Source organism: Cynara cardunculus (assembly GCF_001531365.2).
Source record: "Cynara cardunculus var. scolymus isolate 2C chromosome LG 13, CcrdV1, whole genome shotgun sequence".
NCBI classification, from domain to species: Eukaryota; Viridiplantae; Streptophyta; class Magnoliopsida; order Asterales; family Asteraceae; genus Cynara; species Cynara cardunculus.
In genome coordinates, this window is record NC_037540.1 from 22,296,718 (window position 1) to 22,307,344 (window position 10,627).

Consider the following 10,627-nt stretch of genomic DNA (forward strand, 5'->3'; position numbering starts at 1 on the left):
TTCTGAACTACCTTCACTGGATTTAAAACAAAACAAGGCATGAGACCCAAAGCGCAGGCAGGGAGAGCCAATCCAACTACTTATTATTAATTGTCCATTCAATTGAACAACTCTCCTTTGAGATAGAGATTATATCTTTATGCTAGCAGCACCCAATTGGGTATAATTCTAAGCACAATATAGACCTTACCTTTCTTTCCATAAAGTTTGCAAAGGTTGACACAACTTTTTATAGCCATCTATAACACTTAGCGCTCTAAAAATCTATGCTGGCTTACATTTAACTCCAGTGCATCCAAGTTATGCGTCACTTTGTCAAGAATCACTTGGATGAAACTTGGCAACTGAGTAAATAGGGGAGTTATTAGCTATTAGTGAAATCAATTATCCACTATCACATCGAATTTTATCTCCCAAACCTTCACTTAAACCGAAGCTAGGGTGTTTAGTCCATCATTACTTGAAAAGTAATGCAAGACTTAATTGAAAATGCTAATGTAAGTGCATGCAAAGTAAATGATAAGAATTGTAAAGTGCTATGAAAACGTAAACAGATGTTGCAATAATGAAGTACCAAAAGCTTTTAAACTTAAGACTAAAAGTTGACCACAATAGCTAAGTAGCAAGATTAACTACTAAGCTCCATTATTTACTAGGAAATTAAGGAATCAAAAGAAAGTGCAAGTATTCACAAGTAGCATTAGCCAATGGTATTACACAAAAGATAATTAAAAGATGCTTCTCCAACATTTACATGTGAACCACTTCATCACTGGTATTCTTCTTGAGATGATTCATATTTGCAACATGTTTGGAGTGAGTTCACAAATCCATTTTTTATCCATGTGATACGAGTTGTATATGTTTAATTATTAATAAGTGTAATATATTATTAAATTTATATATTTATTAAAATATAATTTGATATTTGTTAATAATGATATAATATACAAACTAGAAAACAAAAGTTGGCATTCAAAATAAATATTTGATATTTATTAATAATTATAAAATAAAATGATTATTGAAAGTTCTTAATTTAATAAGTTAATATTAAAAAATGTGATATGAAAAAATACAAATAGAAAACTAGATTTTTATAATTCAATTAATTGAAGATGATATTAGAGCATTTTTCATTTCAAATAATCAAACTTATTATTTTTAAATTTGAATTATTAGAGAAGGTTGAAAACGTGAAATTTGGACCTTTAGGGACAGCCTAGTAATTCTTTTTCCAAGATTAGGGGCCATTAAACTAAATGTTTATCCGGTAAGCACTTATCCTAAGGAGTCAACACTATAATTTATTTTACCGGGTAAGATTGTAGTATATCATAATGGTATCATATGCAACAATTTACCCAGTAAGCGCTTACACGTGTAAGAGTTGTCACCCTCACTTACCGAGTAAGACTCTTCATCTTTATTATTGCTCTTACCGGGTAAGATTTTTGGCCCTTGTCATGTTTATCAGGTAAGGAAAATTACACAGTTAACACTTACCGGTAAGCTTTTAGTAAACGTCCCCTTAGTGTCACAACACAAGTAGTACAAATTTTCCTTGTGGCTTTGTACCTCCAAGTCCCAGCCAATTGATTGGGTTTTAAAAAGAAAATGAAGGGTTACTATTGTAAATAATCATGTAGGAAAAATAAGTTAACATTGTAAAACACTTTTCTTTATGGTTTTTGACATTTTGAGACGCATCCACATGGAAAGTGTGTGCACTGTTAAAATAAAATGAGACATTGTAGCTTGCGCCACTATAAGGACATGTGTCAACGCACAAAAAGTAAGGTGAAGTCGCAGTTTGCGACACCATAGGGACATGCGTTGACGCACAAAAAGCAAGTCAAAGTCGCAATTTGCGACACCGGAAAGACATGTTGTAACTTGCGGCATGACAAAGACTTGCTGCAACTTATGACACTGAGAAACAATGTCTTTTGATGTTGACTTATGGTTTCTTGATTGTTTTATAAAAAAGTTTTGAAATAACCAAAAAATTAATATTTTAGCCTATCTAGTTATTTATGATAAAAACTCAAAAATAAAGCCATTGGTGTTTTAAAATGGGTGGTTGACTTGTGAGATTCTACGCAAACATTTCAATATTCATAAAAGTTTAAATGTTATATGTGATACATTTAGAAGGATTTTGGTTTTTATTAGATTTGTTTATCTTGTAGAGATTTTGAGTCAAAACAACACAATCAAATTTAAGAGAGAAAATAGAAGAAAACATGATTTAAAGATTTCGTAGTTTTTTCATCGAGACTGCACCATATGAATACAACTAGTTGTTTATAAGACAAATATATATTAAAGATTTATGTTAGACAATATAATTAAAGTCATAAATAATGTTGTTAAGTTAAAAAAGAAATGATCACAAAACGCCATCCGTGGGACTCGAACCCACGACCACGTGGTTAAAAGCCACGCGCTCTACCAACTGAGCTAGAACGGCTTTATGACACTCTTACTTATTTATTCTATATATTTGAAATTCTAGTCTCTAAACACATTTCCAAGCTTCGTTACAATCATCGTATTAAAAACGAGTCCAATAACGTTAAACCTATTTTTAATTAAATTCATGAACTGTTATTTGTGACATTTTTAAAAGATATAACTTATTATGCAAAATGTATAATGGTTAAAGCTTGTTGATTAATATTGAAAATTAAATATCTTTAATTTTAAAATTATAGTTTATGCCCTTATAATTATTTATATAATTTACATTATATCTCTTACTTTTTTATTTTTTTACATTTTATATTTTTATCATATTAACATAAGTAATCGTATATAAACTAAAATGCATTAAAAATACGTTTATTTATTTTACAAATTATATCATTATAGTCGTGTCGTCAATACCTTTAAAATGAGACCGAATATTTTTTAATTTAATCGTATTATTAAATATCATAAATACATAATGAATTGTTTTTAAACTTATATTTTCTACTTTATAGTTATTTATTTAATTTATTTTATATTCTTATTTTTTTCATTTTTAATTTTGCACTCTTATCTATCTGGTCCATCGTGGATGATATTCAAAATCAAATCATTTTATTATTTTAAGTTACACTTTTTATCATAATAACTAGTTATTTAATTTATTTTATATCTCTTATTTTTTTCATTTTTTATTTTACACTTTTATCATACTAACATAAATAATCGTATACGAGTTAAAATACATTTTAAAAATTCACATTCTTTTTTTTATAAATTATACCATTACAATCGTCTCATCAATACATTCGAAAGGAGCCTAATATTGAATATTTGTGTACTTACTCATACTATTAAATATCATAAATACATACGAATTAATTTGTCTTATATTCAAGTAAGCTACGATTTTCGTCTCTGTTGTTTTAAATTTTGTTTTTCATTTATATGATTTGTAATTTAATGTTGTTTTCGTCTCTGAGACTAAATTTATTAAAAATCTTTCATTTAAAATAGGAATATTTTAGTCTTTTTGGTTTATTAAAAATCGTTTTTGGCTGTTTTTTCATTAATTATGTCTTTTTTATTTAATAAAACCACATATTTTTTGATGAATATCAAGGATGCTATACTCTTTGGATTTAAGGGTTCTTATAAATGGAATAAATAATAAAACTACTTTGTCATCCGCTGCTACTAAATCATCCCCTCCCCAAGTTGAACTGGTGCTTGCTATTGGACCTGGTGAATTAAACATATGAAAATTTTATTATTCTATTATTGTTTATGCTAAAATAATCAAATATTTTTCATGCAATTTATTTTTCTTCATATTTTTTTTGTCCTTATGGTTTTATCTATATCTATATTATCTGTATCCATACCATATTAAAAAAGACTAAGTTATGATTATTTTGAATTTTTAAGAGGTACAGCCATTTAAGGGTATTGTACAACTCTTAAAGCGTACAACCTCCCACGATATACCACCAAATCATTTAAATTTCAAAATTATATTTTATACCCTTAATTATAATTAGTGCTTTGATTTACTTTATATCCCTTACTTTTTTTATTTTTTATTTTACACCATTATCATATTAACATAAATAATCGTATATTTATATTATATTAAAAACAGAAGTTTCAGTTATTCTTGAATTTTTAAGAGGTACAGTTAATTAAGAATCTTGTATAAGTTCTTAAAGATTACAACCTTCCATCAAATCATTTTCAATTTTAAAATTACATTGTATTCCTTTATAATTAGTAATTTGATTTACCTTATATCTCTTACTTTTTCATTTTTCATTTACACCCTTATTATATTAATGTAAATAATCGAGTATGAACTAAAATGCATTTAAAAAATGTGTTTTTTTTACAAATTACATCATTATAATCATTTCGTCAATACGTTCGAATTGAGCCAATATTGAATATTTTTAGATTTAATAATACTATTAAATATCATGAATACCTGTGAATTAATTTGTTTTATATCAATACATTTTTATTTTTCATTTTACACCTGTACCATATGAAAAATGTATAATCATTTATTAACTAAATACATTGAAAATGTGTTTTTTTTATTAACCAATTATGAACAATTAATAATTGGATTTAATATTTACTAATATTAGTAATAATTAATTTTTACTAATATTTTATGAATAATTAATATTTATTTTTAATTAATAGTAATAAAATAACTTGTTAGTCCCGAAGGGGATATTAATAAACATAAAGTAATTGTAGAAGGGGGGTTGAATACAATTACACAGACTTTTTTAACTTTTATATTTCTTATTGATGTATATCAAGAATTAACACACACAGAGATACAAAAGATTGTTGCGGAAGATAGGAAACAAAAACCTAACCTAAACAATCTTACATGAACAACATAAAGAGTTCTTGAAAGTACGTTAAGAACACTAAGATTTTCTTTGCACACAGGAAAACAAGGGAGTAGAAGAGAATAGCCGATTGCCTTGTGAATGCACTAAGTAATCTTTCAAAAAGCCAGTAGTATGCATGGGAGAAGCACATTGCCTTTTATACTACCTTCAACATTTAATGCATGGGGACACTTGTCACCTGAGGCTAAAAAGGCTGGGGTTGACTTGACCATTGTTGATATATCATTTTCATCGTACACAACGTGCATACAACATTGTTCATGCAAAAACAAACTTTTGCAGAGATATGGTCAATCTGTAGGAAGATCTTCTTTGGATGGATTAGTAGCTTCAAACAACTACTCACAAATTTTCGGCCCATGAACATCTTCAATCTTCGATCCATGAAGATTTTCAATCTTCAGTCTATGAAGATCTTCAATCTTGGGTCCATGAAGATTTTCAATCTTCGGTCCATGAAGATCTTCCTTCAATCGGTTTGTAGCTTTAAAATATTTTCAATCATTATTTCAGCTACTCAGGATTCTTGGTGTGTATATTAGACAGTTGATCCTCAACACCGCATCAGTGACCTTCTGTCTTTACATTCGCTTGTCTTCGATTTTGCCAATGACTTAAGTATGTACCAAGACACCAATATACAAAGAACTAATAACTACTAAGTGTTGCTAAGGTAGATGAACAGATCCGTGGGTCATCACCAAATCACTAAGTGACCCAACAATCTCCTCCTATTTGATGATGATACAAACACTTAGAAAAATAAATAAATACAAGATACACAAACTCTAAAAATTCTTTGAGAAGAAGAACTTATAAATTCTGTGACCCATGTACATATTCTTTTTGGGTTCTTTTCTTTTCAATTTATTTAAATTTTTTTATTTTGATTTTTATTTGATTTTTGATTTTCTTAAACTGTAAACGTATATACAAAAAAAAATAATGAATCAGAAATAAACAAATAAAGAATGAAAACAATTGAAGTAAATATAAAAATATAAATTACATCTATACTAAACAATGAATTAAATACTTACAGTGAAGAAGATAGTAAAGAAGAAGAAGTCACATAGATGGATCACCTTTATTCAACAACAGCTTAAGAGATGAGAGTTGAGGAGGGGAAGGCGGCTTGTAGTGCATCTTGATCATTTGTATCTTTTCATGGAGTGGATACAAGTGATCCAATACAAACTCTCTGCGAGTTGGCCGCATACTCAACTGAAATGCTTGACAAGAGTTGACCTGCTGGTACTCCCCTTCAACAGATATTGTAGGCATAAACTCGGCTGCTCCCCCTCAACAGATACTGCAACTTTGTCATGATTAACTAGCTCCCCCTCAATAGGAGCATCAATGTCTGAGTCAACATCAGATGAGGAAGAAGAGGCAGAAAAGCTAGATGCTGAGTCGTCCCCGTTTTTACTGGTAGTAGGGTCTATTGTCTTCTCCCCCTTATTGGGAACAAGGTAAGGTAGACGAGCAGGAACTGTGGGACCCTCCACATTGGCAATGAAGGAAGGCACAAAAGTAGTAGCATGAGAAGAGGGGTGAACGAAGTACCTATGGCACTCAGTAGACGAGAAACACTGGTAATGGAGAATGCCCAGAAGACTAGAATAAGAAACATTAGTAGGTGAGCAAGCTTTGATTGGGCTTGTTGACCTGTCCGAAGAAGAAGCTGCAATACTCTTAGTACCATCGTCACCCTGAAAGTCACCGATGGGAATATCATAGATGTCGGCGTGAGGCTCAACATATGTATCAGCGATATCGGCGTGAGGCTCAATATCTGTATCAGCAACACCAGCGTGAATCTCAATGTATGTATCATCGACGCCTACGAGAGGCGGGTCACCGATTACCACAGTAGTAGAAGTAGTAGGCAGGTAAGACTCACCACCCACATCCATAAGCAGATAATGAAGAAAAGGGATGTCATTACCAGCCGTAGCTGAGAAATCATCCATCCGTGCAATATCATCAAGATCATCAATCTCGGGTGATAGGACATGAGCATGTGGAGGAGATGAAGGATCTCGGAAAGGGGAGGTATCTGAGTCATCACCAAGGTCGTGTAGAGACACCAAGGTGGAGTGATGTTGGATCCGCTCATGTACAACAGTGTTCTGTTGAGAGGACACTGAGGAGCTAGGGAGTGTATAACAGATGTCCTAGGCTCAGTAGGACCAACTTCAACAACCTTGGACTGTGAGAGTCCTTGGTTGGAGATGTGTTTTTAGCCCTTTTAGGCTTCTTGGTCTTTGTAGAGGAAGAATCAAGAGTGAGGGAGAGTGAGTGTAAGGATCGACTTGTGTGAGATCGACTTGTGTGTGTAAGGTTCGGTTTGTGTGTGTAAGGATCGGCTTGTGTGAGATCGGTGAGAGAGAGTAAGGGAGGCCGAATGAGAGAAACGGTTATGTTGAGGGAAGGGGAGATGGTAGGTTTGGGAGTGAGAGGCCGAAGGAGAGAGGGTTGGGTTGTGAAGAGAGAGGTCGAAGGATAGAGGGTTGGTTTGACGGAGGGGCCGAAAGAGAGAGAGGGTTAGGCCGAATGGGGTAATCAGTTTGAGATAAAGACTTGAGGGGGGGTTCGGCTTAGGATGAATGAATAGAGAGAGGGGAGGAAGGGGTTTTAAGGAGAAAAAAAGGGGGGATCGGTTTGTATAGGGGATCGGCTTGGGGAGAGGCCGAAAGGAGAGAGACAGAGAATGAGGAGAGGCCGATCGGTTTGGGTAAGGAACAAATGATAGTTGGATTATGAGGTGTGTGTGTTTGATGAGTGTGTGTTTGGTGTGTATGTGTTTGGTGTGTGCAGAACAACAGGTTGAACATGCGACACAGACGGCATGGCCGGCACCGCCGACACGCGGCATAGGACGGCATGGCCGACACGACACAGGTGGGGAGGCGGCACGACTGGCACGGGGGCCACGGCCGGCACGACACGCACGTGGCACGGGACGCAGCACGCACAGTGCATCACATGGCAGGCGCGGTGCGTCACACGACATGCACGGTGGGTCACGCGGCACGCGCCACACGTGGTGTGGCACACGGCACACGTGGTGGGTCACGCAGAACGCGGCATGGGGCGGCACAGATGGAACAGGTAAAACGGCTGGCACGACTAGAACGGCCGGAATGGTTAGGCCAACAAAAGAAAATGAAGACACACAGATACTTTTAGAGAGAAAATAGAAATTAATTTTCAAGAAAAATTATACGAGTGTAAAACCCATCATTTTCAAAAAATCAATATTTTAAAAAGAGAGAAAAGATACTCACACAGATACCAGACAAAGCCTATTTTTGAGCAAATGACACAACAACAGTTTTAGAGAAGACACACAACCCAAAAGAATTAGTGAAGACTCAAAAAAAATATTTGTCAACATTTAATATTCCCAACTCACTGATTAGAAAATTAAACCGAGCTTCATCAAGAGGCTTGGTAAACAAGTCAGCGAGTTGATAGTCTGTGGGGATAAAGTGAAGTTCAACATCACCTTTCAACACATGATCTCTGATAAAGTGATATCGAATATCAATATGCTTTGTACGAGAGTGAAGAACTAGATTGTTGGCAATAGCAATGACACTTGAATTGTCACAAAAAATAGGAATTTCTCTGAACAACTGATCGTAATTAGCTAACTAATTTTTCATCCACAAAACTTGTGCACAACAACTACCTGCAGCAACATACTCAGCTTCAGCTGTTGAGGTGGACACAAAGTGTTGCTTCTTGCTAGTCCAACTGACTAACTTTCCACCCAACAGTTGACAACTACCATTTGTACTCTTTCTGTCAATTTTGCAACCTACATTATCAGAATCTGAAAAACCTGTTAGATCAAAACCCGAGTCTTTGGGATACCAAAGACCTAGATTGGGAGTACCCTTCAGGTACCTGAAAATGTGTTTAACAGCTGCCAAGTGAGATTCCTTTGGATTCGCTTGGTATCTTATACAAAGATATGTTGAGAATATTATATCTGGTCAGCTAGCAGTAAATAAAGTAAGGAGCTGATCATTCCCCTATAACTGGTCACATTACGAATTTGCCATCGGGGTCTGCATTCAGTTTCAAGGTGGCTGCCATAGGGGTTTTCATGGAAGAACACTCATTAAAATCAAAATTTTTAAAAGATCTAAAACATATTTGCTTTGATTTATAAATATTCTTTGTCGGATTGCTTGACTTGCAAAACCCAAGATAAATGTGAGTTCACCCATCATACTCATTTCATATTTACTTTGCATGAGTTTTGAAAACTTTCTACACATAGATTCTTTAGTGGCACCGAATATGATATTCTCCATATAAATTTGTATAAGAATAACATTACCTTTATGTTTCCTAATAAAAAGGGTATTGTCAATTTTACCACGGGAGAAGCCGTTTTCCAAAAGAAAAGTAGAGAGAGTGTCATACCATGCACGAGGAGCCTGTTTGAGACCATACAAAGCTTTGTCTAATTTATAGACATACCCTAGATGTTTAGGATCCTCAAAGCCTGGAGGTTGCTTCACATAGATTTCTTCAGTAAGTTTCGCATTCAAGAAGGCACTTTTGGCATCCATCTGGAAAACTTTGAAGCTCTTGAATGCAGGTTAGGCAAAGAAGATTCCGATAGCTTTCAAACATGCTACTGGAGCATATGTCTCATCATAATGAATGCCTTACTCTTGCCTTAACCTTGGGCAATGAGTCGGGCCTTGTTCCGAGTCACCGTTCTGTTCTCATCCATTTTATTTATGAAGATCCACTTTGTGCCAATAATTGTTTTGTTGGTTTGTCGGGGGACCAGTCTCCAAACTTTGTTATGCTTGCACTGCAACAATTCTTCTTGTATGGCACTGATCTAACTAGGATCATCAAGGGCTTCTTCAATCCTTTTAGGCTCGATGAGAGATAGAAAATTGACATACAAACAAATATTACCAGCATCGCGACGTGTTTGGACACCTGCTTGCTGATCACCAATAATTTGCTCCACTGGGTGATCTTTAGTCCACTTAGTGGTAGGAGGAAGAAGAAGAAGAAGAGAGGTAGAGGCACCGTCAGCATTCGTCAGAGAATTGGAATAAATGACTACTGAGTTGGGTCACCGATGTTCCTAGTAGAAGAAATAGGAACATCGACACCAGTTGAGGGTTCCACACAGGAAAGAGGTGTCGGATCGGCTGGTTCTTGTTCAGGACAGACTGATGGTATATCCATGTTGAATGAATGATCTTCATTCTCATCTTCCTCAACAGGTGTAACAACATCTCCATTAGAGTGTGGATGTCCACGGATTGGAGTTGAATTCTCATAGAAGTGAGATTCTAACCACTTATTTAGCTCAAGATCATCACTTTGAAATGATGATGTTGCAGGCACCTATCCAGATTCATCAAATCTGACATTGACAGATTCATCAATGCACTGACGATGCATGTTGTATACCCGATAGGCTTTAGAGAAGAGAAAGTAACCAACAAAGATTCCTTCATCAGATTTAGAATCAAACTTTCCTAACTGATCTCTGTCATTCAGAATAAAACATGCACTACCAAACACATGAAGGAAGCTGATGTTTGGTTTTCTACCATGAAATACTTCATAAGCAGTCTTACTGTGTATTTTCATAATTATAGACCTATTTTGAGTAAAGCAAGCAGTATTAACAGGTTCAGCCCAAAAGTAGGTTGGAAGACTTGCTTCACTTAGCATAGAAC

At 34.6% G+C, this 10,627-nt stretch overlaps 1 non-coding gene across 1 annotated transcript; it reads right to left on the reverse strand.

Moving 5' to 3' along the window:
• Positions 1-2,400: 2,400 nt before the first annotated feature.
• On the reverse strand, positions 2,401-2,473 carry TRNAK-UUU. The gene has a single exon. It is a non-coding gene; the product is annotated as a tRNA-Lys (tRNA).
• Positions 2,474-10,627: the final 8,154 nt, after the last annotated feature.